Below are 18,347 nucleotides of genomic sequence, written 5' to 3'. Positions count from 1 at the left end.
TTACTTTTATGGTTTTGTAAACAACGAAAACCGAATAAAGTTATTTTGATTGATTGACCATTAAACAAACCAATGGATTAAGCTTCCTTAAAAATTAGGAAGTCCCGTTTATAGTGGAAATGGTTTACTGTTATGGAAACTAAGCCGCTTGGCTGAGAAGCAAGTGTCAACTGATTGTTAGCAATGAAACGCTAATAATTCAGATTTAGCTGTCCGGTGCTAGAATGGAACACTGGTCGGAGATAAAATTAAAGCTGCTGAACAGAAGCTCCTCTTTCCTTCTTTATTATGAATGAACTTTTTGGAATAACAATAGTCTGTTACACCAAATAAACAATCTCAGTAGCCAGACAGAAAATGCTAACAGATGAAAGTATGTTGTGTAGTTTAGGCTGTATTTAACCCCTTTTCATTGACAAAATGTCTACAGTTACAAGTATACAAGGAGCATAGCGTCTTGACAGCCAGTGAATAACATTGTCAAGGGGTGTATACAATTATCAACAAAGAGGCAGGCTATATGAACATAATGGCTGGCTCACCACCAATGCAGACACTAGTGAGAGTTCTGAAACCCTGTCATCTGCTTAGCTGAGCAACTGAAAGCAAGTCTTTGGTGACAGCACAGTACACCAAATCCATGGCATTAGATGTCTGTACTCATCTAGACAGAAACCATCTATCAAAAATTGGGCAAACCTCAGCCAGTTTGGTAATGAAAATTTCTGATGAGAAAAAGATTCACCACATTAGAAGAGGAATCCTCACAAGAGGTTGAGCTCCACCAAGAATAACACTTACACACTCTGTGGTAGGTTCTGGCTCTCTAGGTACACAAAATGGTGGTTGAAGAACCTCTGCGGACTAATGACTGTACATTATTGATTACGGAGCATTGAGGGAGTGCAAGAATGGCCCATCATTGTAGTGATAGTGAAAAAAACCTGCTCACAGGCCTCCTCTACAGGGGGTATGTGGCTGTCCATAAACACATTGTCTTTTTTTGAGTAAGCATGTGCAGATGCTTTGTTACAATCTTATGTGGTATACTTATGTACATCTAGTATATGTGTACACCTTGGTATATTCCATACACCCCCATGTTCTCAGTGTACTTGGTAGCTTCCATGTGGAGCTCACCTTAGAATGTTCAGTGAAGTGTTGATTATTGCTGGAGAGCGGAGCAGGAGGAATAAAGAGAGTTGAATTAACTACGTGTGGATATTTATAATTAAAGAAGACAGTTTTTAACAGTGGCGACGATCTGTGTATTTCTTCAAAAGAATGGGCGGACCACATGAGCTGATAGCACAATGACACAACTCAAGACATACACATTAAAGGGATGGCCCGAGTCTCAGGAACAATTGAATGCTGACACAAGGAAATTTTGGGTAGTGCGTAATGAGCTTTGCATAGACAAAGATTTATTGTTTAGAGAGGACAAATTAATTCCACCAGTAGCGTTAAGAAGTAAGATTATAGACCTAGTACACAAAGGTCATTTGGAAAGAAGCTTAACTAAGGCAAGATTACGTGAGAGGTACTGGTTCCCCAACATGGACACTCTAATAGAAGAGAAAGTAAAACTTTGCCAAGCATGCAGTAGTAGCGATATATCAAAGATACCTAGGAAGGTCCCAATTCACCCGCTTCCCATTCCTAAAAAACCATGGGAAAAGATTGCTCTCGACATAATAGGTCCACTTAATTTACCGAGAGTGGTGAAGAAGTTTGCCATAGTCCTTACAGATTACCATTCACATTGGACGGTGGTTAAAATGGTTAACCAAATAACCACTGCAACAGTAATTCAATTTCTGAGGGATACCTTTGCAACAGAGGGCATACCTGCGTCCATAGTCACTGACAATGGGGTCCAGTTTGTTTCCCATAGTATGACAGAGTTTCTCGACAATCTTAACATAGAGCACATCACCTCACCACTGTACTGTCCTAGAGCTAACGGGTTGGTGGAAAGGATGAACCGCATGGTTAAAGGGGGAATTCAGTTGGCCAGTATCAACAAAATTCCTATTGAACAAGGTCTTCAGGAAATGTTTTGGGCCTACCACACCACACCCAACCAAGTCACAGGAGTCTCTCCTTTCTCAGCATTAAGAGGGAGGAAACCCTGTACCAAATTCTTTCCCAATTGGCTAGAGGGAGGTTCTCTCATCACCAGGGACATGAGCTCTGATAGCACAATGACACAACTCAAGACATACACGTTAAAGGGATGGCCCGAGTCCCAGGAACAATGGAACCTTGGTATATTCCATACACCCCCATGTTCTCTGTGTACTTGGTAGCTTCCATGTGGAGCTCACCTTAGAATGTTCAGTGAAGTATTGATTATTGCTGGAGAGCGGAGCAGGAGGAATAAAGAGAGTTGAATTAACTATGTGTGGATATTTATAATTAAAGAAGACAGTTTTTAACATGCTTCCTTAGAGGGGCTTTAACAAATGACTTTGAAGTAAATACAATATTAATCAGTGCTTAATTTGTAAAACAAATAAGTGCCAAAGCTATCGTCACGAGGCCACTGCATCTTGCACCACACATTGTCTCAGCTAGGCTGCCAATGATAGCGCAGACACAACTGCTAAGTATCACACTCTTACAGGTGTGACAATTCTGACTATTTCAGGCCCCCAAAGATCTGAGTGGCCTGGGCAGCAGGTAATAGTAATTTTTAATGTATATTACATTAATAATTACCAGTTGTTGTGGCCATTTCTTTATTAGCCAGACATCGCCACCTAGTGGCAGACTGTCACAAGCGCCTGTGTTGACAATTAAGTGCAGGCGCCGAGCACCGAAAACCACCGGCTCAAATTAAACACTGATATTAATCCATATTTTGATGTCTGTACAGCTGAATGTTTGGTCGGATTTGTATTTCTGCAGTATTATTGCAGTACAGCCATGGTTCTTCTGATTTCAGATGGCTGTCGCCTTCTATGGCGGCAGAGCTTACAAAAATAATAACCTGACCGTGTTGGGTTTCCTTCCAACGAAACTGGAAGAAGAGCCAAGTCTCAATGGAGAGTACTTGCCAGAATAAATGTTTTGTTTTTTCTGACACGTAATTCAGGTATTCAGAATTTCTAAGCCTGAAAAGATTGAAAGCTGAGCTCCTAAATCACCTCTGTCTCTACCTTTGGCCACTCTGCTTCCCTTCACCTTCCAATCTTTGTTTTTATTCTCACGCACATTTCTTTCTCATTTGGGGATTCCCTCCCTTTCCACTGTCTAGTCTTAATTCACTCTCCTTCTATCTCCTCTCTTATCTCATGTGTAGTCTTATTATCTCCCTCCATTGTTTGCTATTTTCTTTCTTCCTTACTTTGTGTCTCATTTTACTTTTCCCTTTCATCCATCATATTACCTTATCTTATCTTTCTTCCACTTTACACTTTTTTCACTTTCTTCTCTCGCCTGCTTCTTTTATCTTTCCACCTCACCTCTCTTCTATTTATGCTTTGTGTGTCCTGGACTCTGGTTGGTGGATGACAGGTGCTTTTTATAAGTTCTCCCTCATTGTGAATATTTCCTGGTGGTATTCCGCAGACCTCTTTAATCTCAGGGTTGGGTTAAATCTGCTTCCTGATCAGGGAATTTGGTGGCAACAAAGTTTATAACGATAAAAGCCCTGGCATTTTGGAGATGTTGAGTGATAATTTTTAGAGTGAACTATAACAAGTATGTGCACCATTTCGTGCACGGGACGGAAGTTCAAATGACAGTCAAATGCATGTCTGTTAAGTTATATTTTGCTCAGTAAAAGTGCGACCAGTGCTGTCAATTTAGTGCCAGCGGGCATTGGTGTGGGGTAGGGCGTTAGCACCTGCCAAAATCTCTGCATTTGCGAAATAGATCCTCACATATATAAATGCCATTTAACAAGAGTTGAACTAATGTTTTTTTTTTGGTCATGAAAAGGGTTTGTTTCATTATTCATGCAAGTTTATGTTCCACCACCGACTCTTAAAGCAGCATCTATTTCAAGTGGGCGAGTAGAGTCCAGAAAATAATTACAAACACTTCACTTCTGCCTGTAAGGTCTTGAATCTTACAGTGCCTCCTAGAATGATACAATACAAACATGCAATGTATTGTGATGTTCTAAAACTAGTTTCTTAATGGAAAGCGGCGCTTCTAGAGGCTCATAGTGTGAATACAGGGACCGGGGCACAATCAAGCCGAAGTCCAGTTCCAAAACTTAACTGATATACAGCTAAAAAAGTGCCATACCGTTACTCGTTTTTAGGGCTCGCCCCTTTCCTATTCCGCAGGAATAGGAAAAGAGCCCTAATGCAGCCAAACCAGACTTAAGGTCAAGGGCTCTCCAGCGGATTTTGGGAAGTGCACGTCTCGTGCACGAGCTTGCCTGAGCCTTCTGCCTATCAGCCTGCCAGTTCTCCTCCCCTAATTATTCACTTCACTCACTCTGGCTCTTCAAAGGCTCTGCTCCCCGCCCCCCGCCTGCACTTCACGGCCGCTTGCCTTCTGTCCCTTAATCTCCCCGTGACTCCCCCCTCACCTCTCCCACTCCACTGCTTCAGGCCCCCACCAGTTGCTCAGGACATTGCTTGTTAATGCAGGCACTTAATTTAATTGGTCAGGCGTGGCATGCAACTAGTGATATCTGAGTGTTACATTTTCAGTATCTTTGGTTAAATTAGAAGACTTTTTTTTCGTTAAATGAGAAATGCAAGTTTTGCTTTTTGAAAGGCGTAGACGTGAAGAAAAAATTAAATGTCTTCCAAACCACATTTTCCCACTACATTTTCCAAGTTGTGTATAGTCGGAAACATATACACACATGAAAATATTTTTTATTTTAAAAAAGTTGCATCAAGATAGTCAGTATCGCAACTACGGAGCAAGGAATAGGGACATTCTGATAAGCTGCCTAGACTAGAGCACAACAGCGGTCCAACTTTTATCCATAAGAGTCACATCTAGCAAAGCTTCATTCTCAGAGGCTTGTGAATCCCGACGTTCAGCATAAACAGTTAAATGCAGGAATACCTTATCTTTCACTAATATGGGTTTGGAAATCACCGTCAGATACAGCAACCTATCCTAGTGATGTCCCTATGACGTTTGAGTTTAGCAATGGGATTCTTATTCCACCGCTCGTTTACAGGCCCATCCCCCAGCGCCTGCCCCCTCCCCCGTCCTATCCTTCAGTCCACGGGCAAAACAGCAGACAGGGCACTCCAGCGCTCCAGCCCGGAGCCCAGGAGCCGAGGCTGCAGCCCCTTCCTTTTCTTGTTCTGCAAGTCAGCCGATGAAACTAATTTAGCGATGTGAACGTACATAATACATTCAGGCACACCTATGTAGCATTTCTGACAACTGTCACACAGCCCCATATCGATCATAAGGTATGTTTTCTTACGTGGTTTATGCCATTTTCGCTAGTATTAATAAATCAAGAAAAATATCACATTTGGAAACTTGTCCTAAGAAGAAACCATGCACTTCCTGAAAAAACTTTTTTCAAATTATGCAGCAAGACGTGTAATCACTCTTTCCTTGCTGTACGTCCAAACTTTTGGCAAGGTTCATTTCCGCTTCTCCCAGGCGCTCATAAAACATGCGCAATTGTGCAAGTGACACAGGAACCGGACTCTGTGTGTGTTGGGGCATTAACACCAGGCCTATTGGCTTTGTCAATGCTCGTTTTTAATGCAGGCACTTAATTTAATTAGTCAGGCGTGGCACGCAACTAGTGATACCTGAGTGTTACATTTTCAGTATCTTTGGTTAAATTAGAAGATTTTTTTTTCGTTAAATGAGAAATGCAAGTTTTGCTTTTTGAAAGGTGTAGACGTGAAGAAAAAATTAAATGTCTTCCAAACCACATTTTCCCACTACATTTTCCAAGTTGTGTATAGCCGGAAACATATACACACATGAAAATATTTTTTATTTAAAAAAAGTTGCATCAAGATAGTCAGTCTCGCAACTACGGAGCAAGGAATAGGGACATTCTGATAAGCTGCCTAGACTAGAGCACAACAGCGGTCCAACTTTTATCCATAAGAGTCACATCTATGTCAGATTTTCCGCATATTTACGTCAGATAAATCTATGTGAAATAAATCTGATTAGGAATCCATGTTGTTGTTGAAAGGTTCTAATCAAAAACAGTATGGCATTGAAGCTCGTGGAATAAGACAGGACACCCACACACTTTCTTCAAGTGAGCACATGGAGTGATTCACCTGCTTTCTACAGCATTCAATTTTCAGTTGCCATCAATTTTCAAACAAACTGTTCATGCTAAAAAAAATCTGCATCATTCGCTTGCGTACACATGGATTATGTTTACACCACTGTCCAATCGCAAAACACTAAGAATTCTTCCCATAGACACTTCTGCTTTATTGGTGAGGCACTCTGGTTACTGCAGTGTAATGGAGGATGGAGGTAATGCACATGTCCCTTCTCAAAATACGTTTATGTCAGATGAATCTCCAGATCTGCCCATTAGCTATGACCCCTGTCACGACACACAGGTTACGGATTAATGTGGGGTTCAGCTTCATAAGTCACTGGGGTATTCCAGGAAACATCAGAGTTTTAATACGTCATCTCTTATGTCTGGCACTATTGTGATACGTTAAGGTATTTTTTTTCTTTCTCACCACAATGGTTGTATCCGTGTCCCACCTTTCTGCTCATTCCGTGTTCTCCCTTTTCCTTTCTACCATCTCCTCACCCACCCTTCCTTCACCCCCTAACCCTCTCTATGCCACCTCACCCCACCTAACTCTCTCTTCATGCAATCTCCCCACTCTCCAACTCCACCCTCCAACTCCACCCTCGAACTCCATCCTCCAGCTCCAACTCCACCCTTCAACTCCAACTCCACCACCAACTCCACCTCCACCCTCCAACTCCACCCTCCAACTCCATCCTCCAGCTCCAACTCCACCCTCCAACTCCACCCTCCAGCTCCAACTCCACCCTCCAACTCCACCCTCCAACTCCACCCTCCAACTACAACTCTACCACCAACTCCACCTCCAACTCCACCTCCGACTCCACCCTCCGACTCCACCCTCCAAATCCACCCTCCAACTCCAACTCCACCACCAACTCCACCTCCAACTCCACCTCCGACTACACCCTCCAGCTCCAACTCCACCACCAACTCCACCTTCAACTCCACCTCTGACTCCACCCTCCAACTCCACACTCCACCACCAACTCCACCTCCGACTCCACCCTCCGACTCCACCTCCAACTCCACCTCCGACTCCACCCTCCAACTCCACCTCCAACTCCACCTCCGACTCCACCCTCCAACTCCAACTCCACCACCAACTCCACCTCCGACTCCACCCTCCAACTCCACCCTCCAACTCCACCCTCCATCTCCAACTCCACCTCCAACTCCACCTCCGACTCCACCCTCCAACTCCAACTCCACCACCAACTCCAACTCCAACTCCAACTCCACCCTCCAACTCCAACTCCACCCTCCAACTCCACCCTCCAACTCCAACTCCACCCTCCAACTCCACTCTCCAACTCTACCCTCCAACTCCAACTCCACCCTCCAACTCCACCCTCCAACTCCACCCTCCACCCTCCAACTCCACCCCCCACCTCCAACTCCACCCTCCAACTCCACCCTCCATCACTCAGCAACACCACCACACACCCTCCAACTTCAACCTCCAACCCTCCAACTCCACCCTCCATCACTCAGGAACACCACCACACACCCTCCAACTCCAACTCCACCCTCCAACTCCACCCTCCACCCTCCAACATCACCCTCCAACTTCACCCTCCAACTTCACCCTCCAACTTCACCATCCAACTTCACTCTCCAACTTCACCCTCCAACTCCACCCTCCAACTTCACCCTCCATCTTCACCCTCCATCACTCAGGAACACCACCACATCACTCAGGGACACCACCACATCACTCGGGAACAGCACCACATCACTCGGGAACACCACCACATAACTCGAGGACACCACCACATCACTCGGGGACACCACCACATCACTCGGGGACACCACCACATCACTCGGGGACACCACCACATCACTCTGGAACACCACCACATCACTCTGGAACACCACCACATCACTCTGGAACACCACCACATCACTCTGGAACACCACCACATCACTCTGGAACACCACCACATCACTCTAATACACCACCACATCACTCAGCCCAACCACATCTTCACTCAGCACCACAACAGCACTGTCCTTGCTTGCTGCCAACAAGCATTTCCATAGCCAATAGGACTCGCATTAGGAAAGTGTAAGCTATTGGCTTTGTGAATAATGATGCTATTAACTTATATATTTTCAAAGCCGACACATATTAAAAAAATGTGTCATTTACAATACCAATAGCTCACACTTTCCTAATGCGAGACCTATTGCATTGCAAATGCTTGTTGTTACAAGAGTCTGCAATCCTGTTCTTTGCTGAGGGCAATATTGTATATTTTAGGCAAACTTTTATTTCTGTGGGGACTTTGAAGGGGTGATCTATTCAGTGTTTCAGGGCTTCCTTGCAATATCAAATGTTTGTTTGATAATAATATTTTGATTATCTGGTCAATGTGTGTACTTTTCAGTAAAGATAACCTTTTGTATTTTGCATTGCATTAGTATCCTTTGTATTAGTGTGTTTTTAAAATGACAAGGTAGTACAATAATAGTGGCACATGCTGGATAATTTGCCTTTCCCTTATGCATAATTTTGTGAATTCTGCTAGTCCTCCAGTCATAGTTTCAGAAGCCCTAGACTAGACACACAAAAACATGAAGATTAATAAATTTGTTTTAAATGTGATTCTCTTGTGTATGGAAAGCCAAAGAACTTGGTGTCGTTTTGCGTGGTCTTCAAACTTATCTCTTCTCAATATATATTCTACCCAAAGCTTCTCTTGGGAGCCTGAGCTAGGCAGAGTTACCAAGATCCAGACGAAATAGGAAAAAGACTAGTTATAATTGTTTGGACAATACATTATAAATGGAAATAACCTATATAAAATCCTATGATCATCGCAAACCAGGCCTTGGATGTTGATGAGACCTGCTGGTTAAACCATGGTACTTTCTGTTGCCTTATCTACTTCCCTTTCCATCAGTCTATACATGTCAGGATTTTCAGGAGGTTGGTAAAAGCTGCAACCGGCTTCTCCATCTTCACAACATGGTTAAGGGTTCCCCCTTGCCAGTTTTGGTGGGATGAAGGCAATGGTTATCAGGACAGTGATGAAGATTGTTTGCCCATTGTGTCTGGATTTGTAAATGGGTAGAGTCCTTCCTGATTCAAAATGACCACTGCCTTTATGACTTCTGCTTCCTTAAAGAACCATTTACTAATCCGGGATGAAACTCGTTGATTTCCGGGTTGACGATCATTTACTTCTGGGTTAAAAGCTGTTCTGATAAATATTTAAACCAGTGCTCCCTTCTAACCCATGCCTGGCCACGTCTGTAGTTGGTGCCTTCTTCTGCTGTGAGTTGGTTCGCTCACCATCCCTACTTCCTTCTTGTGCATCTTTTTGTGTTCTCATGTAACTGCCTGCTACTCAACTCTCCAGGTCTGCTTGGAGCCTTAAGAGTAGAAACCAACCTCCTGCCTCCATCAGGTTTAAATCAAATTGCTCTTAGGGCTAATTGTGCTAAGTGTATCTGGTTTTGAAATCTATAAAAGATATATGAATTAATTCCTTGCTTTGCATGGGCTGCTATTCTCCTAAATTACTTACCAAACCTGGCCAATGTTGCTGTATGTGCCTACCCCAAATCTGTTTCCTCTATTTCTCCTTATCCTACATTTCCAATTTCTATGGGCATTAGGAATTGGGAGGCTGGTAGATAGCCTGCACTGTCCTTCACTCAGGCCATGACAGTCCATCACTAAAAATTGGCTCAGGCATCTGCCTAATATTCTGATGGATACTTCTTCTTGGCGATTCCTGATCATATGAATATCCTGAGATCCGACAAGATTCAGAAACATTTCGCTCTGGCAACAGCTCTCCAGTGCCACCAGGCCTTAAGATTCCAATTCTTGCAGGGATTCTGCTCATGCACAGAACTATGCGCAGGAAACCAGGCCCCCGGTGTATTGTGGTATACAAAAACCCACCTCCGTGCCTAGAACTCCAATCCGACTATGTGTCTCATTCGTTCTTCGTGCTACAGCGAGGCTACCAATGATTAGACAAGCCAGAACAAGCGACTTAATGAACTCTCAGGAATAGTGGGAACCAAGATCACTCTTTCGTTCTAACACTCATACTAGTCCACTACGTGAGTAATCAGAGACACAATATAGTTTAAAATGTTTATTTTAACTAACGTGCTCTAAGATGCAGTACTCTCGCCCATACTAACAAAAAGATGCATAAGAATTATACAATCAGCATTGTTACAATTTCATAAAACACAAAGGGGGAAATCATATTATAATGTTAATGTTAATGACAGTGGAAACAGGACTATAGCGCCTTTTACCACCCTCCCCTTGCTGGGAGCTAGCTTTTTACAATAATAGAAGACCTCTAGTCTTTGACGTGGGACCCCATACCTCCAAGATCAGATGCAGTGAATGACATCTCAGGACAAGCACGGACCTCTGTAGTTGGAAAGGTTTTCTCCAAGTGCCTCCTCATGCATGCAATGCCATATTAAAAGCACCTGAGTTTCAGTCATTTGCAGCTGCATTTCTGTTATGTCTATGTGCATGGGACTGATCAACATGGTGTAATAGCATACATTGTTATTCGACCTTGAACACGCTGTGCAGACTGAGGTCACAGTGTACGCCTAGATATGTGAAAAACAGACAGTTCTCATGTGAAGAAGCGCAAGCAATATATTTACGAGAAGAGAGCCATGTTGTGTGCAAAAGCGTCAAAATGGCGTCTAAGCATATATTTCACTTATGCTAACCTTGCAATGGCTGCAGTTAACCCCTTATCCTCACTACACAATCATTGATCCACCTTCCCAGGAAGTGACAAAGCTGGCATTTAAAAAGATGTGCCTGATGTACTGGTGTCAGTTCCTGTTATTCTACAACTTACCTACGAGGACCCACTGCGCTTCCTCTGTGTTCACTAAATTGTTTAAAGATTATAATGTCACTTCATTAGCAGAATGGGGCTGTTGTCTACTCATAGAGACTAGGGGTTCAAACTCGGTCAACTTTGTTGCAAGAAGTTGTTCTTGTCAGCTCTGGCACTAGAGACCCATTTGAAATTCAAACAGGTCATCGGGATTTTCAGTGTTTAAGAAATGTTTAGTGCAGGAATAGCTGTCAAGCTGGTATGAATTTTTTCTTTGCACAGTATGATTTTATCATTTCTTATATTCCTGGCTCAAAGAATGTTGTAGCGTATGCCGTGTCCTGTCGTTATCTGGAATCATCACTCACTTATGAGCAACAGTAATTCTTCCTTAAGGCGTTGTTGGAGTAGATGTTTATTTTAGATATGTCAAGACGGCACAAGAACAGATGGATCTGAAGGCGTTAGAAGATCTTCATAGAAGGACTTGTTTTTTTTTTTACAGAATAACTATATTTTACATCACAAGCTAACTTTGCTCTCACTAAGGAATTAGAATAGTATAACTAGATGGTATTAAGATGTGTCATGACTCTCGTATTTCTGGTCCTAGAGAACTTCAGACTACTTCGGATTTGGTTCTATGATTGTTTTGATGGCCAGCTCTTCATTTTGGCATCTAGAAATATATTCATGTTCGAGCCTAGCATAACTCCTTGCACTCTCAGCCTTTTGGATATTTGGGGCCTTTACCAGTGGTAACTGAACAGTGGCATAACATTTATACAGATATTATACCGGATCTCCTAACTTCAGAAGTGTACCTTGAGATAATTACGAAATACACTTTTTCATAGATAGCTCATTTTCTTCACTGTTTAATTTACCAGCAGCAGAAGAAATGACCTAGTTCTTTCTCGGAAATGACAGAGGTCCTCGTCCACGAAACCACACCTTTGGCATGGAATGACACCCACCACTCTCGACAGCCCCCCCGACCCCCACTGACCACGCCAAGAATCTCAGCATCATACTCAACTCCTCCCTCTCCATTAACCAACAGGTCACCGCCATCACCTCCAGCAGCTTCAACACCCTCCGCAAAATCTTCAAATGGACCCCCCACCCGAGACAAGGAAGACAGTCACCCACGCACTCATTACCAGCAGGTTGGACTACAGAAACACCCTCTACGCCGGCATCAACAAGTCTCTACTCCGCGAGCTCCAGACAATACAGAACACTGCCACGAGACTCGTACTCAGGATTCCCCGACACAAACACATCAGCCAACACCAACGCAAGCTCCACTGGCTCCCCGTCGAGAAAAGAGTCACCTTCAAGATACTCACCTGCACCTACAAATGCCTACACAACACCAGACCCCAACGACGGAATCACCCTCCACGTACCCAAAAGAAACCTCCGGTTCACCAACTGCCTCCTCGCCGAAACCCACCGCATCTGCAGAGCCAGAGCAGGGGGAAGATCCTTCTCCTACATCGCGGCCAAGACCTGGAACAAGCTCCCCACCGACATCAGACGTGCCCCCTCCCTGAACACCTTCAGGAAGCATCTGAAGACATGGCTCTTCAACTGAAACAGAGCTGTGAGCCCCCCGTGCCTTGAGACTCTCACAGGTGAGTAGTGCTCTTATAATTCCCCTTATTGATTGATTGATTGATTGATAGAGATATATTTTTCGTCTTTGTAGATTGCCTCACACTGCGTTTCTGACAGAGGCACTCAATATCAGGTACATTTAAAAAAACGTAATCTAAGGCATTGGGAATTGCTCGGATTACTTACTGGTAACCTTCATTACTCTGAGACATTGTATTCCTCCTTCATGAAGTGAGCGTCAGTCTCCTGCTCACCAAACGTCCTCTACACAAAGGAAAACATTCTTCACCCCTCCTAGTATAGCCAACACAAATACTTCATGTATCATGCTATTTAGGAGGGGCGAAATAGAAACTCTTCCTGTCAAATAAAGGCAAGATAAACCGCTACAGTTTTTCAATTTTATCTTCCATCCCAACTGTTAAACAAGCATTTGCAATGCAATAGGTCTCGCATTAGGAAAGTTTGAGCTATTGGTATTGTAAATGACAATTTTTTTTTATGTGTTGGTTTTGAAAATAGCTAAATGAATAGCTTTGTCGTTTACAATGCTAATAGTTTTAATTTTCGCAAATGTGACACCTATAGCATTTGTAATGCAATATGTGTTGTATTTACGTGACTTAGATGTATTGATATTATGAATAACAATGGCTTTTTAAAAAAATAATTAATACTTAAATAAAGATTTTGTAATTTATAATGGCAATAGCTTAAACTTTTGTAAATAACTGTTGTGAAGATTATGTTCAGTGTATTTTATTGTAACGAAAATCCAAGAACAGAAGTGAAATATTAACATCTTTTTGTGACATTTGTAATAAAGCTTGAAACATTGAGAGAACATATTTGAACCAGTTGTTGTTGAATGGTTGCACAGATTGATGCTGTGGTGGCGCTGAGTGATGTTGTGGTGGCGACGAGTGATGCTGTTGCGTTCAGTGATGTTGTGGTAGCGCATAGTGATGTGGTGGTGCCCCTGAGTGATGCTGTGGCGCCCCTGAGTGATGCTGTGGCACCCCTGAGTGATGTTGTGGTGCCCCTGAGTGATGTTGTGGTGCCCCTGAGTGATTGGTGCAGAGTGATGCTGTGAGGATGCGATAGATAGAGTGAGTGTGATAGATAGATAGATTGAGGGCGATAGATAGATAGAGTGAGGTTGATAGATAGAGTGAGGTTGATAGACTGAGGGCAATTGATAGACTGAGGGCGATAGAGTGAGGGCAATAGATAGATAGATAGACGGTTGAGTGTGTGGGGGGTTTCTGTGTGTGGGGTTTTTGTATGTGTGGGGGGTTGAGTGTGTGTGGGGGGTTGTGTGTGTGTGGTTGTGTGTGTGGGAAGTTGGGTGTGTGTGTGTGTGGGGGTGAGGGGGTGGGAGGGTGGGGGGTGTGTGGCTGTGTGTGTGGTTGTGTGTGTGGGGGGGTTGTGTGTGTTTGGGGTCTGTGTGTGGGGTTGTGTGTGTGGGGTTGTGTGTGTGGGGTTGTGTGTGTGTGTGTGGGATGTGTTTGGGGGGTTGTTTGTGGGGGAGGACGATCAACAGATGAGAGAGAAAGGAGAGAGTGAGAGAGAGGGAGAAGAGATAAAGAGAGAAAAAGCCATTTGCTCGGCTATACAATACCATTAGCAAAGCAAATCGCTTTTAGTTAATCAGAAGCAAGACCTATGGCATTTTCAATGCTGGTTTTGTTTGGTCTGCAACCACTATCTGCGAAGTTGGTGTCTGGATGATTTTTTAAGGTCATGCTAAAAATATAATAATATATATGATTGAATAGATGGCTTATGCTGATTGAATATTGTATAGTTGTAGGTACTAGTTTTTAGAACAACCTTTATTAAAAAACAAGGTTTATTATTGTTATTAATAATATTATTATTATTATAGTGTTTCTCATTGGAAAACTGAACATGTAACTTGTGTGTTTTTTCTTTACTTAACTTGCATTTTTTTGCAACAATTCACCATTGATCTCCATCGAGATTTCTCATCCCTTTTGTAGACTTTAGTTATTTATTGCATGCATATTTGCCTATTAGTAAGTTCAACATGGTATTTGCAAAGCCTCTGAGTTGGCAATGCGCTTTTCCCTTTTGCACGTGTGTTATTTTTATGCTTATCTACTTTTTTTTTTTTTTAAACCTTTATTTAACATTTGCACATATATACAAAGCCGGGCCTACAACCCCCAGGGCTGGCCGCTAAGCAGTTCAACATATTATCACAGTCAGTTTCAAAGCAATTGTCCCTGGGGATCATAGTAGCTCAGATTACCAAATACAGTGGTTGGGAGTGCAGTTCGATGCGAAACAGGATAGGAGGTTTTCATTTTCGATATAAAATAGAAAGGATCAGGTATCATATAGTGTCTCGGACCATGGGAATGGGGGCGTACAGGAAAAAGATGCGTCCATACCAAAATCGCTACCCTAGCAAATAAACGGCGTTTAAACATGCAACATCAGGATAAACAGCACATCAGCAATATCCACACCGTCCTTGTTGTCCGCCCCCCAGCACCCAGGCCCCGGAGAGGTCTAGGCACAGGTATATGAGGTTGCAAAAAGAGCCGAACCCACTACACTAACCCGGAAAAGAAAGGAAAGAAAGGCAAGAGAAGAGAAGAAGAAAAAGAGGCCATAGAACAAAGACAAAAAACGAAACACCCCCCCCCCACACCACCCCACCCTGCACCCCTGCAAATGACTACGGCCATCCCCCACGCAGCGTGCCTGTCGCCCAGCAACCAGAGCCCGAAATATAGAAGAAAGGGAAAGAGAAAAAAGTAAGAAAGCCCCAATCGAGAGGGGAAATCGGAGGAGGGCATAATGCAACGGACTCCCGGTCTCCTTCCACCAGCCTTGCCAACCCTGCCCCGGAATCCGTTAGGACAGTAAAGCAATCCCGTCAACCATAAATGCACCTCGGTGAGCCCAGACAAAGATCTCAACCCTGACCCCTACGATCAAATGTTCTGAAATCGGTAATTAAGGGAAGTCCCTTACACACAATGTCCCATAAGTCGGCAGAACAGGAGCGCAGAGATGTTGATTGCTGATACCACCATCGCCCCTCCCCATCTCCGAGGCCAAGCTTCGTCTCATCCGCCATCTTGGACGACCAGTGGAGGAGGGGGATAAACAAAGTCCAAAACCGCATACAGTACAAAGTAGAGAATAACACAGCGGGGACGTATAAATGTTCCGAAGGGTGCAGGATTGAAGGTTCCAACAGTTCAATCGGGTGTCCAGGCACACTCCAGTCTGGCAAATCCGACACAATAGGGGCAAACACTGTTTCCACCGCCGGGACTAAATACACCTCCGAAGCATCCATTGCAAAGTGGGCTGGCTGCCGGGTCGCAAGCGTCGAGTCAAGGTCCGGTCTCGAGCCTGTGACTTCATCCATCGCAGACAACAAGGCATGAGTCCGAGCTTTTATAGTGCCCTGAAGCGCCATAAGTGCCTCCATCACTGTTAACAAAGACGGGCCAGACCGAACCCGCTCCTTTAAACTTACTCTGTCCGCAGGCATGGTGACCCCAACGGAGAGGCGCCTTCTCCGGGGTAAAATGAAACGGAGCAGGAATAAGCCAGGAGGGAGCGGCGGTCAGCAAGCAGTGGTACGCGGCGAGGCGCCAATCCGGGGGGCTCGGCGTTATGGATGCCGGATCCCCGGTCGGGGACCCTCACAAGACAGTACCTTGTGTCACTCGTCGCCTCACACGCTACAGGGCACCAGGCAGCTGATGGTAGCAAAACAATCGGGAAAAAGTTCGAGTGGACCGGAGACCGGGCCCAACCGCATGCAGCAGCCCGTTGTTGTTCAGCTCGGACCCGGCAGGGCCAGCACTTGAGATCCCGGCCTCCCCGGCAGGTTAGGCCACAGTACGTTCTTCGACGTATCTTCGCTCCACTCCGGGATCTCACCACTGGAGTGTGGGATGGATCACCCACACGGATCCGGTTCAGGAAAGCAGGATTGTCAGCAGGATAGTGAAGCGTAGGACGGAGGTCAGCGGAGCCGGGAGACTAAGTGGCCATCTTAGTGTGTGTCGTAGCTCCTCCTTCGCTTATCTACTTTTAAACTGTTGCCCTGTCAAGCTTGATACGAACAAATGGAAGTATTGGAAAAATGCTGCAGTATACGGCATCCACAAGAAAGAATAGCTCTTTCTGCCTCTGTCCACAATCAAAGCCCAGCGGAGCATGTTACATTTGTATTACTGTTTCAACCTTGAAAGTACTCCTTGTCAAGCGTTCGGGTCCCGCCACAACTGAGCGAGGCTGCCTGTCACACCTCACAAAGCATATTGCATTGTGTCAGAAAAGCTGCAGGGAGCAAACATAGGGGGTGCCTTTGCTTCCCTGCTAGTGACCACGGAATGAGCCCTAACATTTATTATATTCACATTACGGCCAGAATTCGCAGCTCGTTTTCTGTCAAGGCACATTGCTTGGAATGGCGCACAATGGTCATTATGAAATGTGTAAAACACCGAGCACTGCAACGTAAAACGTATGATGGAACGACAAACGTGATGCAGAGTAAAGCTGTCGCGCTTCAAGAGTGTGGGGGGGGGAGGCGGGAGCACATTGTTTTGAAGTCTGTTGCGGGGGGCGGGGAGCGGAAGCTTTGAAGTGTTACAGGAGGCGGGATTTTGCCTATTAGTAAGTTCAACATGGTATTTGCAAAGCCTCTGAGTTGGCAATGCGCTTTTCCCTTTTGCACGTGTGTTATTTTTATGCTTATCTACTTTTAAACTGTTGCCCTGTCAAGCTTGATACGAACAAATGGAAGTATTGGAAAAATGCTGCAGTATACGGCATCCACGAGAAAGAATAGCTCTTTCTGCCTCTGTCCACAATCAAAGCCCAGCGGAGCATGTTACATTTGTATTACTGTTTCAACCTTGAAAGCACTCCTTGTCAAGCGTTCGGGTCCCGCCACAACTGAGCGAGGCTGCCTGTCACACCTCACAAAGCATATCGCATTGTGTCAGAAAAGCTGCAGGGTGCAAACATAGGGGCTGCCTTTGCTGCCCTGGCTAGTGACCATGGAATGAGCCCTAACATTTATTATATTCACATTGCGGCCAGAATTCGCTGCTCGTTTTCTGTCAGGGCGCATTGCTTGGAATGGCGCACAATGGTCATGATGAAACGTGTGGGGAGGGGGAAGGAGAAATGCGAGTCACGCCCGCCAGGCCGTGAAGTGTGAAGCAGTGGGCGGGGAAGCAGATCCCTTTGAAGCTGCTGCCTGCTTGTGGGGACTTGGAGGAAGGGTGACGAGACGCAGGCCCTGCAGTGAATAATTATGGGAGGAGAGATGCTGGCCTGAGGCAGAGCGCACCATATGGAGAGGGAGGGGGGTGGGCAGAGTGCAGGAGAAATGCTGCTGGCAGGGGGAAGGCTCGGGCAAGCTCGTGCATGAGGAGCTTGTCACGTGATTCTATTCTTGTGAACTGTTAGAAATCCGCCTGTTAGGAATTTTCTGGTTTAGCAGTAATAGGTTCGAGTAAACTCGACCTAAAAAGACCATGTGTAGGACGACAATGACTCGGAGTAATAAAGCTTTCCGGTAAGTAATCAAAGCATTACCTCTTCGTCAGAGGACCACCTAAACTATTGCAACACCCATTGAC

Source organism: Lissotriton vulgaris, chromosome 12 (assembly GCF_964263255.1).
Source record: "Lissotriton vulgaris chromosome 12, aLisVul1.2, whole genome shotgun sequence".
Lineage (NCBI taxonomy): Eukaryota > Metazoa > Chordata > Amphibia > Caudata > Salamandridae > Lissotriton > Lissotriton vulgaris.
This window is presented reverse-complemented; position numbering follows the sequence as displayed.